The sequence below is a fragment of the Alosa alosa genome, chromosome 20 (assembly GCF_017589495.1).
Source record: "Alosa alosa isolate M-15738 ecotype Scorff River chromosome 20, AALO_Geno_1.1, whole genome shotgun sequence".
Lineage (NCBI taxonomy): Eukaryota > Metazoa > Chordata > Actinopteri > Clupeiformes > Clupeidae > Alosa > Alosa alosa.
In genome coordinates, this window is record NC_063208.1 from 30369611 (window position 1) to 30390938 (window position 21328).

The 21328-nt window shown below is 38.9% G+C and overlaps 1 protein-coding gene and 1 long non-coding RNA gene across 4 annotated transcripts in view; both read left to right on the plus strand.

The window, feature by feature from the left end:
- The window catches only part of slco2b1 (solute carrier organic anion transporter family, member 2B1), a 217344-nt gene extending 199843 nt beyond the window's left edge, over positions 1-17501 (plus strand). For 2 of the 3 annotated variants that reach the window (XM_048229425.1, XM_048229428.1), the window contains one exon: positions 17288-17501. The gene's annotated coding sequence lies outside the window, so the exon portion shown is untranslated. Of the gene's footprint in view, positions 1-2865; positions 3549-17287 lie in introns of those variants that run through there. The other variant, XM_048229426.1, reaches the window with a different exon arrangement.
- A 2037-nt stretch (positions 17502-19538) lies between these two features.
- LOC125285143 lies at positions 19539-20861 on the plus strand. Its single transcript, XR_007191987.1, has 2 exons — positions 19539-20371; positions 20459-20861. It is a non-coding gene; the product is annotated as an uncharacterized LOC125285143 (long non-coding RNA).
- Positions 20862-21328: the final 467 nt, after the last annotated feature.

Consider the following 21328-nt stretch of genomic DNA (forward strand, 5'->3'; position numbering starts at 1 on the left):
TCTTGAAGCTGTCATTACAAACAAAGGCTTTTCCACAAAGTATTGAAGAAATTTCAGTAGGTACGTTCAATACTTTTTTCCTGTGTCATTCCACTTTATTACACATAACTCTTATGTTTGGATTTTTTTTATATGTGTGTTAATATAATGTGTGGTGAAAAATTTGAATAGACTCACTGGAAGTTTAGGCTAATTACTGAAACAAATTTAAGCGTTCAATACTTATTTCCACCATAGGCTATATTTATTTTACCTGAATATTTTAACTTCCAAATTAAATGTCAAAATGAATGTCAGGCGAAATGTAAAGTTTGACTGACTGGATGTTGTATATAAAACATAGTGAAAACTGTCTAAGGTCACTCTCACTCTCCCATGCTAAAGAGCTAAATGGTTTAGTCCACCTGCACGATAGGCTAGTCTATCTTTTGTTTATTTAGTTGAGCAACGCTAGTAGTGGACCGCTAATTGTTGTGCTGCTAGTGCAATTTCTTTCTCCAAGAAAGCCAAGTCAGGTTACCAAAAACAAAGTCCGAAACAGGAAAAAGAGAGACATCAAAATCAGGGGAAACAACTGCTAATAAACTTCTTTCCAAAGAAAGGTCTTTCTCCGCAATCATTAGTGCTAAAACGAACTGAGACAACCCATTGAAATAGCGGAAAATACACTTTCATAGGCACATGCAATCTGAGGCATCTCATGATTCAGCTCCATCTCTATCACTTTCAGAAAGACTGCATGGCGCCAGCTTGATTCATGTCCTGTTGTAGGCTACATGTCCTGTTGTAGGCTCTCCCTTTCTGTTTTCGTTATTCTTAACTTTTTTTTTACTCAAGTAACGAATGGGATTTTTGATGTAGCGAAGTACAATACTTCACTCAAAATGTAATCAAGTAAAATTTAAAATACCAATTTTCTAAACTACTTAAAAAATACAAAATACACAGAAAAACTACTCAATACAATAATGTGAGTAAATGTATTTCGTTACTTTCCACCTCTGGTATTTCGTTACTTTCCACCTCTGCCACCAATCTACCAACCAATGGTCATAAACACAAGACAAATGGCCCATCTAACAGCAGTATGCAGCATGTCATTGGGGTTATCAAGTGGGCACCCTCATTCACCGATGTTTCGTTAAGTTAGGCCCACGACACCTCATGAAGACGTAACAGTGAAACCAGCGTCTTGGAGACACTCCCCTCCATTTTGTCACCATATTACCACATTAAAGCTGCAGTTAGCAAGTCTGACAGATTGAGGGGGAAATGTTGAATGTTTACAACTCTCATGCCCCTCCCCCACTACCACCGAGCACCCTCTCATCGAGTTTGTGCTCGTCATTGCGCACCAGACTGCACCAGACTGTGATTGACAGTCAGATCTCACACAGCCCTGCTCTGATTGGACCAGAAGAACCGGGAGCTGTGGATTTTTGCAAAACAAATAACAGGCTCTAGGTGGAGGTAGAAGTGTGGTTTTTTTTCTAAAACCAGCTGATTTATGTTGTTCTGTCGGAGCATAGTGTCGGTTTCAGTGAATATGATCAAAAAAATCTTGCCAACTACAGCTTTAAGATACAGTATTCAAATACCCTTAACCAACCTAGGCATGGTCTATCAGTTGCTAAGTGGTTGCTAGGGTACTTAAGGTGGTTGCTAGGGTAATTATAGTGGTTACTATGCTATCAAAAGTGGTTGCTAGGTTGGTTGCTAGGGTAATAATGTTGGTTGCTAAGGTGGTTGCTAGGTTGACATTTTTAACCCTTAAGAACATAGGTTTTATTTAAACCAACGTACTCCACTGGGTGAGTTTTTTGGGCTGCGTCACTAGGCGTTCTACACAATATTCTATAGTCATTATTAGGTGGCCTACAATCTATGCAGTGTTAGCATGGCCTGATCTGTTTTATTTCACGTGAACATTGCAAAGTAGCGCACACAAACACACACACACACACACATGCTTTCATCATGTGATCACATGTGTTGCATGCATGCACCTGATTACGCAAATGAAGTCGCGCTGACAACGTGCTACAATTGTCACGAGGATAACAGGACACGTGAATATCTCTGCTCTTACCTCAGACGGATGTTTAACTCCAAGGAAGTTTTTGTTGTCGTCCGTTTCCTTCCTTCACATGGATTTTACGTAAGTGCCCTTATAATTTATGTATCAAATCTAGAAATCAGTTCATAAGTTATAGCGTTATCATTTACAGCAATTGATGTTGTAGCCTACAGATGTCATTATTATATAATGTTAGCATACTGGTCTTTGTTGTGTTTGAGGGGAAGAGGGCAAGATAGTTGGTCGATGGTAGTGAACTCTGTGAGTAGCCAGTCAGGATATATACTTTTAGAAGTGGAAGACACACTAAAGAAAGTGAACGTCATAGGCTATCATATTCCATCCATTCAATAAACCTAATTCTGTTAGCACAAATCTTAAACCAGGCAGATGAGGCATGAAAGGAAATTTGCTGTTTTGAATGAACACAATGCACACAATATGAGAATTTTACTTTCTAAACCTAGGGGTTTCAATATCTGATAAAGGATGTTTCAGTTTTAAATTTTGGAAACAAGGTAAATGACAAAAATGAATGTCTAAAACGGTCAGATTAATTCAAGAACTTTGAAGCCATTTATTGGAAGGCCCATGAGGCAAACACCTGTGCCTCATGTAGGCATGAACACACAGACATACACACACACACACACATACACTCACAGACAGACACACACACAGGAACAGGAACAAAAAGTTGTCATTTGTCTGTTTAGAACTATAGATTATTGAAATATGAACTACTGTTGTATGTTTTTTGTCTTTTTCTGACATGACTGGACACTCAGAAATGCTTGAGGGTGTGGTATTCCTCAAAGCAGGGAGTCACACACAGTGGTACATCACAGGGGACACACATGTGCTTGGTGGCCTTCCGCAGCTGTTGACGCCTGGCTGTTGTCTGGCAGACCCTGCAACGCCTCCTTGTGCGAATACCCTGCTGAGATGTCTGTGTCACCAGTGATGGGAAGTGGCGAGCAGTGAGACGGACTGGGTTGTCAAGTGTTGGACGGCCACCACTTGAAGGCCTCCTCGCAGTGTGGAATTCCTCCAGCAGCTGATGTGCCAAGTTCTCTCTAAACCGAGCATATGTCATCTCCTGTCTGGTCAATTCATGGTGGAGCACATAGCTATTGAAAACAGCCACGTCCAGCACATAAAAAAATAGCTTCTTGTACCACTTGAAGGACTTTCAAGCACAGTCAACAAAGGTGTTTCGTTTATCTAAATTATCCACAGATCCCATTTTCTTGTTATATTCCACCACACAGACTGGCTTCACCACTCCTTGACCTGTGGCATAGTCCACTTTGCCCGTTGGTAGCATGTCTCCGGAGTGCACAGTGGACAAAACATGCACATCACGCCTATCATCCCATTTCACAGCCAGCATTTGTCCATTATTGAAAAATGCAGCATCCTCTTTAGACATTTTTTTAGGGAAATGTGCCATGCCTTTCCTGTTGGCTCAGTACCAGTACCACAGGCACCAGTTGTATGCTGCAAAATATGAGTAAAAGGGCAGGGCTGGTGTACCAATTATCCACATATAGAATGTGACCTTTATCCAGAAAAGGCTCCAGCAATGTGAGAACAACTGACCCAGAAATCCCCACACCCTCAGACATGGTAATATCTGTCAATTTCCCTGTGTAAATTATCATGTTCTGAACATATCCTGTCTTTACGTCACACAACACAAACAGTTTGATGCCAAATCGTTTTGATGGAATGTACTGTTTGAAGGATAGTCGCCCTTTCCACTTCATCATCGACTCGTCAATACATAGGTCTTGGTGGGGATAAAAAATCTGGCTGAAAGATGTGATAATTGGGGTCAAAACAGATCGAATTTTTTGGAGGGGGTCAGTTGAGGTCATGCCGGTGAAATGCAGAGCTCTGAGTAGCAAGAGGTAGCGGTCCTGAGAGAACACAGTGGCAAAGAATGGTGTGGATAGCAGGGAATTTGTGGTCCAGTAATCTCTGATGTTGTTCTTTTTAACTAGACCCATGAGAACTAAGATGGCCAAAAAGAGATACAATTCAGCTATTGTGGTGTCCACCCACCTTGCCAGCTTTCCAACACAGTTTAACTTCTCCCTCAGTGTCTGGGCATAGCTGTTGGTCTCTGCCACAATAGTAGCCACAGTGGAGGGAGAGAGAAACATTTTAAAACACTCCACCCCTGATAAAGACCTGGCAAAGTTGACACTTTTCGGACGAAAGTTTCCTTCCCTCCAGTTGACATCCCCCGTGTCCTCCGACACCTCTTCCTCCAGAGCTGCCAAATTGTCCGGCAACTCCTCGTCAGAGGAGTCACTTTCCACAGGTGCAGGTTCGGGTTCAATGTCCACATCAGAGTCGTCATTAGATGTAAAAATAACCCTGATCTCTTCATCAGTAAGCTGACGGCTTTTCAAATGTGCCATGACTAATGTAATATTATCGATGATATTGTATAGCGTCTGTAAATACTATGATTATTTCTGAATGAATGAACTTCGAGATGCCGGTTGCTGTAATGTTTTGCATTGACGGACTTGATGGATGCACTGCTATTGCGCAAATAAAGCTGTGATTATAATGGGACAAGATAAAGATGTATGCGCATTTCTTGTGCGAGTTTTAATGTCATGAATGTAGCAAACTATGTTTCCTGAGCCGTGCGTTACTCAAAGCTACATAGCTTGTGAATGAACGATGTTTGTTTCCAGCATTCCGCATACATTTCATGGGTCATTTTGATTTCATCTTATCAGTGGCCATGAGATTTCACTAAACACTGAATAACATCATCATTTAATTTTTAAAAATCACTAATTTTGCTTGTTTTATTGTGCTTGGTGTAATGACTGACATTCAGAAATATGGCAATACATGGCAGTGAAGCTAGCAACATTTGTAGCCTCCTGTAAGTAAACGTCTTTCCAATACTTGCCACTTCCGTGGATTTTGTCATGCATAGCCCGACCACACAATCATAATATAAACTAGATCTGCAAAATGTGGACATAACAAAATGGTAGTGGAAAAGTGATTTGCGAGAGACCAATTTTGACTTTGAGAATGTACAATGTCAGCCCATGTTAGCCAACAAGTGGTAGCCCATTGTTAAGCAGCAATTAGAATACTTATGTAGCAACATTCCAAACACAAAAGTGTGACGGTACGCTTTTACGGATAGTTAACGGCCGTCACACGTCACAGTGTGACGGTACGTTCTTAAGGGTTAAAAGTGGTTGCTACAGTGGGCAGTGCTTCGACTTGGCCAGCTTCACTCGCGGTCCGCGCGCGGGATCATGCGACTTTAATTTGTATTTTTCCAGTGACGCTGCAACAACCCAAACAACCGGTAGATGTCTCAAGTGAGCAGGGTGTCTCGTAAAAAGAAATGGAGCCTGGAAAACCCTACACAGACTTCACTACAGACTTTAGCAGACTGGTTTAGAAATAATTTAATAGCCAGAAATATGCCTGCCCTGCCCTAATAAAGAAATATTTGGTTAACTGCGAGTGAATCCCGTTTGCAGCCGTAGAAGAAACGCAGGACAAATTAAACATTCTGGTTTTCTCTGAGTGCAACGATGATAGACAGACATCATTTGGACAAAATATAGACCGTGGTAAAGTTGGTTTTATATTGGACGTTGGATATTCGACACATTCGAAAAATCTATTTAGCACTGACTATGAGGGTCGAGTTTGTGTCAAACCAACTTTAATGTGTTTGAACAAGGCCTGCCTATATTACACAAAGCTTCTTTTGTCCAAAAACCGATGTTTTGATTTTATGAAATTTTTTATGCTGATAAAAGATTTCAATCTATTATGCGGCTTCACCTTTTGACTTACCCATACTAAAACACATCTCCTGAACTCGGCTTACTGCCCTTTCTAGTACACAAAGCTCCTTTTCCCCTAAAACCTACTCTTTGATTTTATACAATTTTTAATGTTAAATGTTTCAAATCTATTATGCGGCTTGCCCTTTTGACCTACCCATGTCAAAACACATCTGTTGCACTCAGCTAACTGCCCTTCATAGTGCACAAAGCTTATTTTTTCTAAGAACTCACTCTTTGATTTTATATTAATATTTTACTATTCAAAAATGCTATACAGTAAATCTATTATGCGGCTTGACCTTTTGACCTACCCAAGTCAAAACACATCTATTGCACTCAGGTACCTGCCCTACATAGTACACAAAGCTTATTTTTTTCAAAAACTCATTCTTTGATTTTATATACATTTTTTACTATTAAAAATGCTATAAATCTATTATGAGACTTCCACTTTCGACCTACCCATGTTAAAACACATCTGTTACACTCAGCTAACTGCCCTTCATATTACACAAAGCTTCTTTTTTCCAAAAACTCACTCTTTGATTTTATATGAATATTTTACTATTCAAAAATGCTATAAATCTATAATGCGACTTCCACTTTGTGTAATATAGGCAGACCTTGTTTAAACACACATTAAAGTTGGTTTGACACAAAAAACTCATTCTTTGATTTTATATACATCATAGTCAGTGCTAAATAGATTTTTTAAACACATTGTGTGTGTAGAATATCCAACATCCAAATATAAAACCAACTTTACCACGGTAAAATATAGAGCATATTAACCTCCGTTGCTCAGCCAAATGCCTTCCTGTTACGTCCTGTTATCACGGAGTTACAGGCGATAAACGATTTTTGATGGTCACAAGTTTACTTCATTAGTGGTTTATTTTTTTGATAATTAAAGAGTGTTTTTCATTTAAAGGTTTGACTTCGTGCTTATTCAGTAGAGCATTTAGTGCTCTTCCCAATCCCAGACGTTCACATTGCATGTTTGTTTGTAATGGATGCAACCGCGAGATAGGCTACGCGTTTGATGGCAGTGAGTTGTTAACAGACATGAACCAAGACATATAGCCCAGCAGCAATCTAGGGACTGTTATTTATACTTATTTATTGAAGGGGCCACCGGAGGAATTTTGAGTGCTTCAGTCAAAAGTTGCATGACCCTCCCTTGCCTGCTAGAAATTGTTCAATGACCCTCCGACAGAATTGTTAAAAAAGACATGACCCTCCCCTGCCAATTGTCGCTGTCTTCCGCCCGCGCTGCTTTGCGCCACAGCCACACACTGTGATAACATTCTTAAATCAATCTTTCCCGTGAGCTTGCATGCTACCAGTCCTTCCTTTTCAAATGTGTTGCGCCTGTTTGCTAACATGACCCTCGCCAGATGAATTTCGCTCTGCCTAGCTCCACTCATCCATCTGGAACCGATCCATTGGAATGGTGTTTCAGAAGGCTGGGCCTAATCAAAAAATGCTTGCTTATGATTGAATAAGCCACTTGTCCGTCATCTATTGACGTGCTACTTCAACCACTCACATCGAAGCCAACCTGTGACGCTGATAACAGTCTCACGGTCGTTTCTCCACTACGTCACATCTATGAAACTCCCGCCCTGCGTCCTGATTGGCTGAACCATAAAGTCGGTTGCAGAAATCACTCTCAATGGAAGAGGTCCCAGATGGATGTGAGTGAAGCTAGGCGGAGCTAAGCGGAACGAAATTCATCTGGCGAGGGTCAGGTTACCTGTTTGCACAATTTCACAAATAATCATATGTGATTAATAATATGACAAATAATCCCTGTGCACGGGGACCGAGACAATGCATGGCAACTTTTTCCGTGTTTCTCACATTTTTTAACTTCCCCCCCGCTGCCGTTTTAATGTTTTCCCGTAGAATATCCCATATTTTAATACTCTCATAACAGCCCTGCCATCGGGCCTGTCTCTGTGTTGCCCTGTTGCTACCCCTTGCCCTTCCAGCGAAACAGATGTCTTCAAATCATTGCTTTCCTTGCTTGAAGGCGAACTTAGTGATGTTAACCTATTTAAGTTTAACGGCGTGATTGTCGTGAGAGCACAATTCATTGGGCTTGCATGATCGGCCTTATGTCTACGTGCGCACCTGAGGCTACTCAGCTACTAGAGAAAGAATTTCCCCTGTTTGTATGTTCACTCCAAGTTGGCCTACCATAACTTACTCTGCACTGTAGACCATAACTGGCTATTTATATTTTTCTGTGAAATAAGCAAATGTATTTGTCATGGGGAAGTGTTTTTCCCCATGCATTTATTCTAGGCTACTGTCAGTGACTGACACGAGAGAAGCGGGGTCTGTGTTGTGTTGCGTTGCGTTAATTTATTTTCATTGGGCATGCCGTGCCGTCCACAGCTCTTCAGTTCGGACAAAGCCGAAATGACTCCTTTTGAAACAATGAGTGCAGGAAGCGTTGTATGGTTATATTGCTTGACGGGGGGATCCCAAGCAACTTTCAGCCATAAGGCTACTTTGAGAATATTTCAATTCACCCGACACTAATATTCAAAATATAGCCTATGAAGCAGTTTAATTAAATGGAATGTTAGTTGTAAACAAACAAGCTACTTGGTGAGGCTTGGCCTCACAGATGCGCTCGTGCCTTAGATGGCAGGAAAAATCTTCACGATATAGGCCTATTAACTGACCACCCGATTCACGTTGGCTGGGGGGAAGGGGGGCCATCAGACATTTGTGCCCAGTTAATCCGGCCCTGTCCCCAACAAATCACACCTTCCCACCTCTGTGACAGCTTAAAAGAAGTCAAGAGGACTCCTAACTCACAGACCTATTCTCAAACCTGCGGCATTTTGCCGTGTTTTGAAATCCTATGCAGCTACAGGAGCTTCCAATTGTGAGGAAGCAATTTTACATTGTAGGCATAACTAACATGCAATAACGCCACCAACAACAACCAAAACTAGGCTAATCATTGTCAACATGTAAATTAAATGTAACATTATTGTGAATCAAATTAAAATGTTTTCTTTTGCAAACGTAGGCATAGTAACAGAATAATTTAATAATGTTACAAAGATACTACATCAATCCGTATGTTTCATTAGGCTACTAGGCTATTTGTTTTGCCTTACTCTTGATTCATTTAGGCTAGGCCTTTTTATTCAGGGGCCGTATTCACAAAGAAATTTAAGGCTAAAAGTAACTCCTAACTGGCGAATTTAGGAGCAACTCGCGAGGGAACAATTTTGCATTCATAAAAGGGATGCAATAACGCCACCAACAACAACCAAAACTACTCATTGTTAACATGTAAATTAAATATAACGTTTCATTGTGAATCAAATTAAAATGTTCTCTTCTTTGCAAATGTTGCAAAGGTACTGCATCAATCCATAGGCCTATGTTTCATTAGGCTACTAGGCTATTTGTTTTGCCTTACTCTTTATTAATTTAGGCTAGGCCTTTTTATTCAGTTATTAATCATATTCCGTCCTTCGCACTACTTGTGTAGCGCACGCATTCTCCAACCTGTCACCTGTCACTCATCATCGGAAGGGAGGTGTTTGGAATCATTTCCGCGTTACAATCGTCAGCCAATCAAGGTGGTCATTTCAGTCAAGCTCGTGCATGAGAAACTAGTTTAGGAGTTGTCTGAAAGGCTTTGTGAATAACTTTTAAGAGAAAACTCCAAGCTAAAATCTTTTTGTGCGATTTAGGAGTAGCCTACTCCTAGTGGTAAGATAAAAGCCTTTGTGAATAGCCTACGGCCCCAGTTATTCATCATCTTCCGTCCTTGTGTAGCGCACGCATTCTGAGACCTGTCGCCTGTCACTCATCATCGTAAGGGAGGTGTTTGGAATCATGCCCGCCTTACAATCATCAGCCAATCAGCCAATCTAGGTGGTCAGCTTGCCCATTTACACAAATTAATGGTCGAATATTACTGATGATCATTGTTATTTAAGAACATGCAGTGTGCGTAGGGCACCAAAAACATCTTGCTTGTAAAAAAGCATCATACCGCACATTGTGGCGAGTCTGTTATTTACTGTAGGCTGCGCAAACCACAGGCCTTTATTTTGGGCAAGCCTGCATTCGAGGCCTTCTGTTGAAGAATTTTATATAAAGCCTGCACTAACAGTAATCCTCCTGCCCCTGATAATACAGCTGTGGATAGTGTGGAATGTTCAAGTAATAACACAATCCAATGTGTGTCTCAATTGTCCCCCGCTGACCACCTCACACATTTCTCTAGATTTTGCAACGAACATGACACAATGCCATAAAATTTGCCAGTTTTAGGACAGAATAATGTTTGTAATGATACCAGTTAGGCCTACGTTTAACAGTAACAAGTGTAATGAGCTATTCATTGTCAAAGGTGCGTGGTGAAGTGAAATTCTTACTTTGGAAAACAAACATTTGCCGATATCATCAGAATATTGCAACAGATTCTGTGTGTTCTGGACTGCAGGTAACTTGTTAAGCCAGTGGTTCTCAAACTTTTATTTCCTTCCCCACTTTGATCAAGGGGCATGACTGATGATAGTGGAGATAACGTGTTATCCCGAGGCCTTTGCAAGTCATCATCTCCGACGGTAGTCTACCCTATATTAAAAGTTTTCGATGTCCCAAACGGAAAGCCATACCAAAGATCCTTGATTACTAGCAAGATAGAGCAACGTAATTCGTTACTATGGGAGCAAAATGTGACAGTTCCGGTCTGCATAAGTGGGAGTGTCACCTTACGTCACTAAATAAACTTTCTCTCTTAATAAGCAATAAGAACAGATAAACATAATTGTGTTCACAATATCATTGTCTATAATCATGTATGATACCAATGAATCATTCTTTAGGACATTATATAAATAATTTAATTAGTCATGTGTACCGAGCTAGCTAGCTAGCTAACGCTAGCTTAAAACGCCATACAAGTGGATGGGAGTAGCTATGGCAAAACAGATATGCGCTAACAAGTGACTAGTAGTTGAAGGACTTCGCTTAAACTTAATATACTGTTCCAAATTCGCTTGAGTATAAACTATCCACTTTAACTAATGTCAGTAATGTTATTCAGCTAGTTGTCATTTCAAAGAAATTACACTTCTCCGTTTAAAATGTTACCTTAGCTAAGAGGCTAGCTAGCATGCTAACAACTGGACAGTAACTGGCAGCAGCATGGTCTGATATTAAGTTATTTTATTACAAATCCAACACTAAAAATTACACTTTTAGGCTTGACATGATCCCAAACACTTACAGATTATGACAAAATGTTCCAAAAAACCCTCAACAAATCCAGAAAGATATAATGACCAATTTATTGGTAAAATTCCACAAGTCTCCATTGACATTAGTGCAGCGAGGGTTTACTCTGGTCTGCATAAAGGGGATTTTCCCTCCCCTTTGCAATAATCGAACGCGGAAATTGTCGAACGTTTGCGCCTCTCGCTCCGCTTTAACCCTCTCTGGCCATACTTTATTGTTTTTAACGATCTCTATGCTACTCACAAAAATGTAGGCATGGGGACATGATGAAGTAGGCTATCCAACTGTCGTGTGTTAAATTATTGTGATTACGAGCCAGTGGTTTTCAAACATTATGTGTGACTCGGACATCTAACTAAATGCAACAGGCTCATATCGTCCTCGCATTCGCAAAATGAGGACCAGTGTTTTGTCAAATTGTAAATAGCTATTTGTTTTAATGAATTTTTATGAACAGTATGAAGTGCTTTTTGTATAGGCTACTATCTTAATCTTGGAATATGGGGAGGGAAGTGGCGTGTCTGCAGTCAGCCAAATATGAATGTAATTCTGCGGCATAAAGCAGATGTATTTGTTTATTGTACAGAAAAATAAAAATGACATGTCAAGCAGCCAATTGACTACATTGCAGTCAAGAAGTAGGGCAAATTAAGACACTTTTTGCGTTGTTGCGTTACCCCCAAAACTGACAATAACGTAGACAGCAAATTAAGATATTTTTCCGTTTTGTGGAGCGGCACCGGTAGGCTATCAAAAGCAGATTCCGATTTTCGCTACCACCATGTAGTCAAGCCTTAAGCCATACCCAAGTAGCCTTAATTGAGGTAATGTTTAATTATGCATGATTTATTTTGTTATTGAATTCGTAGGCTGGGATTCCTCTCGGTAACTATTATGTTTAAAGGTAGCCTCCTGCTTTTTCAGAAGGGGCGGCAGTCAGGCTACTGACAGAACGATGTACTGTGGCAGAGCGACGCACAGTGGCTGAAAGTGGTACTAAAGCTTCACGCAGCTTCACGCCTCATAATGCGCGACTGAAGTGGCCATTTGAAAGTGATGCCCACTGTAGGTAAAGTAGAGTAGAGTAGAGTATCATTTATTTATCCCGAGGGAAATTAAGGTGTCCAGTAGGTTGTTGCTAGGGTAATTGAGGTGGTTGCGAGAGTGTTGCTAGGGTAATTATAGTGGGTGCTACACTGTAAAAAATAACATTCCCTTTTAACTTAAAAAGGTGTGTTACCCCACTGCCTTACGTTTTTGAGTTAACTTGACAATAAAATTAATTTTAAATGAACTTCCCTTACTTAGTCAAGTCAACAAAAATGTACATAAACTTTTGTTGTGTCAAAAAGATATGTAAGTTGACTTGATTAGTTTACAAGTTGTTTCAAAATAGGATCATAAGTTAAAAATGAATTTGTTGACTTGCAAAAACCGGAAGTTTGTTCCCAGAATGCCACAGTTCCCGTCTACATATTCTTAAAGAGATCACATATCAATCCTTACTAAAATGTAATCTTAAAATAAAATACATAACTAAGAGACAGTGACACAAAAGGTTATACGGCTGTTGTCATGTTGTTGTGTATTTATTTGTTGGTGCCACAAACCATCAAGACCATCCACAATAGCTTAATCCTCTGCATAGGGCATAAAGTACTGGTTGTGCTGGACTCAGGAACAGATGTAACCTACATAAACTTAGTTGTGCAGTGTGAATATAAACTCAATTTTTACAACTATCACTCCAGTTGCTACAGCTTTTATATCCATAATATTCATAGTAAATATATAAAGTCCAAAACCCTTCACCTTATAAGGTGAAGATCAAGTACATCCCAGGAGGAAGTACACAGACACATAATTAGGTGCCCAACTTTGTGACATCTGCAAGTGGGCAGGTCAATGGTAATTGATAAAGTCAATTCTGCATTGAACCCAGATAGGAGATATGTCTATTCTCTAAAATATCCTATATATTTCAATAATGGTCTTCTCCTTAATGGTAATCCTGACAATACTCTGAAAATCTCTTACACAGTCATTTTGCTCATCAGTTGTTCTACCTCTACAAATCCAAAAAAGCCACAATAAACAGTAATAAGAAAAACATAAACATCATAAACAAGAAAGTAGCATTTATCCTACCCATAATCCCTAACTGCTGTAATTAGGACCATAGCTTACAATCAGCCCACAAATTATTGAGTTGACTTCAAAACCAAAGTTGAAACACTGTTAACTCATGAAACTTAGTTGAAATTGCTTTGCTTGTTTATATAAGTTGAAGTAAGGAAATACTTTACTATGACTCCTTTTTTACAGTGAGGAGACGCAAGCCAGACACACATGAACTAACATGTTTTATACAAAATAACTACTACAAATACTATTTTGTATCAACTGTGCCATGGGACAATAACACAGCTTTCTAAGTTATTTGAACAACAGTGGTGAATAGTCAACTTAACAAAAGAATAGAAGTTAAGATAACACCGAGGGCAAATCACCAACACCATAGTCAACTTGACAAAAGAATAGAAGTTAAGATAACACCAAGGGCAAATCATTTTTTACAATGTAGGCTGTTGCTAGGGTAATTATAGTGGTTTCTAGGTTGTTGCTAGGGTACTTCAGGTGGTTGCTAGGGTGTTGCTAGGGTAATTATGGTGGTTACTATGCTATAAATAGTGGTTGCTAGGGTTCATAAGATGGTTGCTAGGATGTTGCTAGGGTAATTATAGTGGTTGCTATGCTATAGAATGTGTTAATAGTAATACAAGTAAAAATAGTTAAAAGTTATTGAAATTGGGAGAAATAGAGAGAAAGAGATAGTGAAAAAGTGAGCTATCCAGTTGAACGGAGAGAGACACAGAGAAGCGGTTCCATTGAAATTAATTGTAATAAAATGAAAAACCCTAGGAAGAACAATACAGTGCATTTGTATGCGCTGTAATAAGTCAGAAGAAGCCAAAGGAATAACAATACAGTGCATGCACTGTAATAGTAAACCAATCTGAGGTTCTCTATGGATTGTGTAATTTCAAGTGTATGAAAAGCTCTCTGGGTGCAGATCAGTTAGACCCACGTCTCTTAAAGAGTGCAGCCCCTGTCATTGCTGTACCTTTGACTCATATTTTTAATTTAACATTCTGCTCTGGTTCTATTCCAGAAGTCTGGAAATAAGCCCTAGTGACCCCTTTACATAAAGGAGGAGACCCAAGTGATTTGAATAACTATAGGCCAATCTCCAAGCTCCCATGTTTAGCTAAGATTTTAGAATCCTTTGTAAACGAACAGCTTCACTCCTTTTTGTTATCATATTCTATATTAAGTCCCTATCAATCTGGGTTCAGAGCTGGCCACAGCACAATTACAGCAGCAACTGCTGTAGTAAATGATATAGCTACTGTTGTTGACAGTAAGAAACATTGTGCAGCTTTGTTTATTGACTTGTCAAAGGCTTTTGACACTGTAAATCACAGGTTACTTCTTGGAAAACTAACCTCTTTTGGTCTAGATGAAGTTTACTTTAAATGGTTTCAAAACTACCTCTCTAATAGAACACAGTGGGTTGATGTGACAGGATCAACCTGAGAGCCATTGAGACTAAAGAATGGTGTTCCACATGGCTCAATTTTGGGGCCACTGTTGTTTACATTGAATATCAATGACATCTGTGCTTCAATAGAAAATCGTAAAGTGCATTTCTATGCAGATGACACAATCCTTTATGCTTATGCCCCATCTGTAGAGCAAGCTGTGTCATATCTTCAATGTGCATTTGATTGTGTGCAGAAATCTTTGAAAGATCTTAAACTGGTTCTAAAAGCAAAAGCCAAATGTATGATCTTTACTAGATCGAGAAAGTGTGACCTTGATGCCTATAACATGTGTTCCCTAAATGGGACACAAATTGGGCAAGTTTCTCAATACAAATATCTGGGCATTTGGCTAGATAACAAACTATCATTTAGAACACATGTGCTTGATGTCACAAAAAAGGTAAAAATTAAATTAGGTGCACTTTACAGGATTAGGTCTTGCTTCTCTTTAGAACGCAGAATGACCATTATTCAAGCAACTATAATGTCAGTCCTAGACTATGGTGACATTGTGTATATGCATGCAGCCCCTTCCACTCTGAAATCAGTTGATGCAGTTTACCACAGTTCACTACGTTTTATAACTGGAGATGGGTTTACAACTCATCACTGTAAATTATACCAAAATGTAGGATGGTCTTCCCTCTATGATAGGAGGGAAACTCCTTTCTGTTTATAAGGGAGTTTACTGGGAAAGTTACTTTTTTACCTAACTTCTCTTCTGAACATGAAATCAATCTGCCACAATACACGCTCACAGGGTTTTATATCTCTTCAAACTCCTCAAATGAAATCTGAATTTGGTAAATTAGCTTTTACATTTTTGCATCTAATAAATGGAACAAATTGCAAGAGTTATTGAAATTAGATAGATCTGTCACTAGACCAATTCAAGGGTATGATTGATGATATGGCTGTTGCACAATGTTCTTGCTTTGACTAATAGTTAGACCTTTTATATCATTATTATTATTTATACATTCCCCTTCTTTTCTTTCCATTTATTATTATTATTATTATTATTATTATTTATTTGAATAAAAAACGGTTGATGATGATGATGATGATGATGATGATGATGAATAAGAAGACCACTTTGGATAACAGAACAGTGCATTTTCATCCACTGTAATAAGTATATCAATGGTACTGTATAGTGTTATACCATAGTGAGAATAGGCAAGAGAGGGAGAGTTGAGAGAGAAAGAGAGAGGGAAGGGGAAAGAGGAGAGAGGAGGGTTTATATGGTGTGACACATGAAAAGTCCATGACAGCACTATGCTATAGCAGCATAACTAAGGCATGGTGAAGGGTAGTCGACACCAGTTCATGGTCAGTGACCACCATTGCACGCATGACTGGGGTGCCAGTCACACAAGGACACAGCAGGGTGGTCCATTCCAAAAAACCCTGAAGTGGTTGAAGTTCCACACTACACCATACCTACAGTAACTATGGGAGGCACTAAAGAGGTATGTTTTAAGTCTAGACTTAAAAATAGGGAGGGTGTCTGCTAATCGAATTGAGGGAGGGAGATTATTCCAGAGTAGGAGTGCGCGGTAGCAGAAAGCTTGTAGTTGTTGAGATTCTTGGGATTTGGGAAAAGTCCAGTATTCTGTGATCGTAGCGGTCTAGGTTGGTTATATGGGACTAGGAGATCTTTAATATATTCAGGTGCCCGGCCATTTATGGCTTTGTATGTTAGAAGTAATATTTTGAAGTCAAATGCGACTTTTAACAGGTAGCCAGTGTAGAGATGCTAGGATGGGGAAATATGTTCATATTTTTTGGTCCTAGTGAGTGTGCGAGCAGCTGCATTTTGTATAAGCTGTAAGCTCTTTAGACATTATTGCAGCCAGCGTATAGAGCATTGCAATAGTCTATCCTTGAGGTGACAAAAGCATGGATTAATTTCTCTGTGTCTAAGGATAAGGACTACCTTATCTTTGAAATGTTCCTTAAATGGTAAAATGAAGTTTTAGTGATCTGTTAAATGTGATTATTTAGTGATAGGTCCTGGTCATTTATAACTCCTAGGTTTTTCACACTTGTGGATGAGGTCAGTGGAAGATCACTATACACGCAATGTTTAAGCGCTACGAATAGCCTCGGCTGGTTTACCAATGACAGGCAGTTGAATTTCTGAATAAAAAAATAGTTTTGGTGTAGTTGAAATTCATGTATCTTATACTTGTACCAGCCCAACACCACACCGAATGCAAAAAATGCAAAATATTCAGTTTGAAGTTGAACAAGTTTTACTCCATAAAATTCTTCTTAAATAAAGATTTTAAATTTTAATTAATTTTAATTAAAGAAGGAAGCGCAAGGTAAGTCTCTTTATACTAATAACAATACCAACTAGATTTTTTGATCTTGATATAAGATTAACAACACTTGGTTAGATTTGATTAGATAAGCTGTTTTCCCAGTGTGCCTTTTAACTATGTTTAATTTACACCTTTTGTATTCTGTTTCAGATTCTTAGGACTCCAAACATTCTTTGTAATTGGGGGTTTGGTCTGCTTCTTCCTCTCTTTTGTTGTCCACAAGAACACTGCATCAAAGCAGCGACACATCAACCAACAAAAAAGTTTGATTAAGAAGGAAGATACACATATTAATCAGCCATTATGTGAAGTTCAACATTCATCATAACTTCCAAGATGAAGAGTCAGCATTGATTTGCTTTTAAAATGATCTGAAGAGACACTGATTCTCAATAGTTTATGGGCCTTTTTTTTACCAAACTAAACTTATGGTCTGATGTGTGAGACACAATTGTTTGTCCTGGGACTTAATGTTTGATGTATTTAGGCTCAAGTATTACAAGTATTGGCCAACATGGACAGCATCTCTACAGAAATACACCTGTCTAATTACACAGGGAATGTAAAAAACTAGACAGTATAACACACGTATTCCTACAGTCAGTGACCTACCTTTAACATCTTTCAGGCCCAGGTTGAAAAAGCCAGATTTCCCCTTTAACATGTTTAATTAATTATGTGTGTGTTATCCAGCTAAGGTGAAGTCCCAGCTGAAACACTCTACAATCACTTTTATCTTGGCCATATGTAAAAGGAGGTGGTTGTTTCCACACATCACAGAGCTTTCCATTTATCTTCATCACCTACTCCTGCAACTCCTTGTAAACCATAAGTCTTGCATGTTCTCCCTTTGGCTGTTCAATGTTGTTGTAACTCAAACTCTTGTTTATGTACATATAAATTTCACAAAATATGAATGTAAAGCCACATTCATCCTCATATTCTCTATAGGGCACAAACCTGTGTGCAAGACAAGTATGCACCAACAAAGTATTCCTTGGTGACACCAGAATACACATGTATATGTATATGTATTGCTTATAACCGTAAGTATACTTCTGCCATCATACGGTGGTCATATTACACACTGCTATGTGATGGGCCTAGATTTTTAAGAAGTGTGTGCCAGTGTGTGTGTGTGTGTCAGACAAAGTATACTTTGGTGACCAAATGCATATCTGTATCCCCATTGCTCAAGTTCACTATTCTGCTATTATGTGGGGGTCATATTGCACATTGCTATGCTGCTTTTACAATTTGTGTCAGTGGGTGAGTGTATGTGTTTGCGTGTATACCTGTGTATGTGTGTGTCTGAGCATGTTCGTCTGTGTATACTGCCAGTGTGTTTTGTTGTCATGTGTGTATGCACGTGACTGCATGTGTTTCTGTCTGTGCAAACTTGTGTATACTGCCAGTTGTGTGTACGTGTGTGTAAGTGTATGATTATCTATATACTGGGTGTCTGTGTGGGTATTTGTGTGTTTCAATGTATGTCTGTGAGTATACTTGTGTGTCTGTGGGGGTGTATGTGTTTGCATCTGAATGTATGTTTGTGCATCTCTGTGTGTGTGTTGGTATGTATGTATGTGTCTCTGTGTATACCTGTATAATGTGTGTGTGTGTGTGTGTGTGTGTGTTTCAGCATCCAGACATGCACATGAACATATTCACAAATGGTGCTCATCAGGGTCCAAGCAGATATTGAAATGTGTCAGCTGCAGTGCCCTCTATAGACATAATTGCACAAAATTTGGTGTGTAGCAAAGACTGTGTAGCATGTCAAATTTTACCATTTTGTTGAGTGAAGCTAATCAAACTTTAGGAGATGAGATGTGGCTACACCACATTTCAAAAGTGTACCTTAACTCATTGAATGCCAAGCTGTTTTCGGGAGCTTTGTCCTATAGTGCCAGCAATCTAGACCATTGTTGATGATTTTTGTACAGCCACAGCATATTCTGTGTTATAGCTATGAACACATACAATGGCTCGATTAAAAGGTGAGACTTTAAGCTCTCAGTGGGTGCAAACCGTGTATTTCTACACACCTCTGTTCCTGAGAAATCCCAAGCTAAACAGTGGCTAGTTTTCATCAAAATCGCTGTTTTTTTTCTAGAAATGGAGATATAACGTCTTTCATGAAATATAAAGTGTTGCCTGTTACTTACTTGTGTAAACTTTCCGGGAAGTGATCAGCGAGACCTGGCGAGACTGCCACCTAGTGATAGACCCATGAAAATGGCCTGGTTTTGACCTGACGTGCATGCGTCACTGATTCGACCCAAAGTGGCAACCGAGTTATGATAAAATGTCCAGATTGTGCGTTGTGAGTTTTCGATTGTCATATATTTCATTTCCATTCATCACAGAGTTCCCAAAATCACATATAAGGTGTGTTAGAGTGTCTAGTTTCGTAATTTAAAAAAAAAAAGGTAAAAACGTCATATTACGTTTTTGGCACTCAATGAGTTAAATGGTTGTTGAGATATAGAAATTTGTGAATTGTGGCACCCCCATGGCCCAAACTTCACAAATGTGGGTGTGCCGCATTCAAAGAATGTAGTAGTGATCCGACTTATCAAATTTGTGAGAGGATATTGGTAATTGAAGCACCATATTTTAGGTCTTTCAAAAGGTGGTTCTACACCACAAATGAATCACAATCAGTGGAAAATCAGAAGGAATGCAAATCAGAAGGAATCTTGCAGGGTCACTATTTACAAGATTGAAACTAGATTCCTTTAAATTATTTCCCATCGTGCCCCAGATATCAACAGGAACTTAACTTGCTTAGATATCTCATATCAAAGTCATATTTTCGTGCTTCTGCAGCATTCATCCCCAACCTGCAGTGAAATAACAACATCAAATTAGATCATGTTATGTCTCCATGAGCAGGTGAAGGTGAAGTGTTTAGATCGTAGAAGTATTTTCGGGCAGGTTATTGTGCTATATAATTATTCTGTCTGGTGGAATCCTAAGAATTTATTAGAAACAAAATGCCAAATAATCATATATGCTACTGCTGTTACCACTTTGGTGCTGGAGAGAGCTCACTATTGTTTTTTATATTGTCCACGTCACTATTTGCATGAGCCAAGACTAAAAGACTTGCGATAGTATCAAGCATGTTTGATACGGGAGATCACGAGATGACGGGAACGTGACACGACTCAAGTAAAACTCCCATGATTTCATTCCAACTTTACTTGCCGGCTGTGAAACCAGCATTAGGTATTTTGTGAAAATCCTTTTTGGTTTTCCCAGCTTTCATAGAAATGAGGTGGATCCCACTGACATAAAGCTTTTGTTCCTTTTCAGCCTAGTGGGGATACATGCACACCAAGTTTCATGTCAGTATCCCAAGAATCGCCAAATATAGGGTAAAAAAACATCTATTTCACTGTGCTGCACTAGTGTTTGCAGCTCATAAGATATCTTGTGTTGAATGACAACAGCCCACCATAATCCAAACAATCATGACAGCAACACTTAAGATTAAGATCCAGAAATGTTGAAGTGGCAGCTTAAAAAAACAGATTTATTGGCTTGTTGTCATTTTTTATCTGTTGAATTTATGTATCTGTAGTTTAGAAAGCTATATTATATCACTGTTGTATCAAGCTTACATTTGAATATGGAGAATATTTTCATATATAGAGAAATGTTTCACAACCTTTGAAATAATTATACTTTCCTGAAATTAAAAGTTATATGAATCTTTGGAGTTTGATTTTTGTTTTTTACTTTCAGTTTCAAGGCTAATCTCAAATGCAGTTAGGGTGTAAATTAGAAGGTTCAGAAAGCAAGTTGAGATGAAATGCTTTATTAACATGTCATAATATTCCGTCATAATATACCACCTTTCCTCTTCTGTATTCAACCTATAATACATCAAGGTTACATGTAACCTGTTTATAGATTTGCAAAATATGGTTACGTGTGTTGATTTAAAAATGACAAAGGCATAGTTCATAGTGGTCGTGTTACTGTACAAGTCATGACATTTCTGGAAAATTGTAGAAAGGAGGGCCAAGTTATGAAATATTGCGGAATATATTTATTTTCCATCAAGTATTTTTATTAGGTTATTTCATGTATTACACGAATTAATATTTTGGTACTTGATTTACAAGGAATTAAGATTCCTGGATTAATTCATTCATTGATTTATTTTTTCCCCATTAAAGA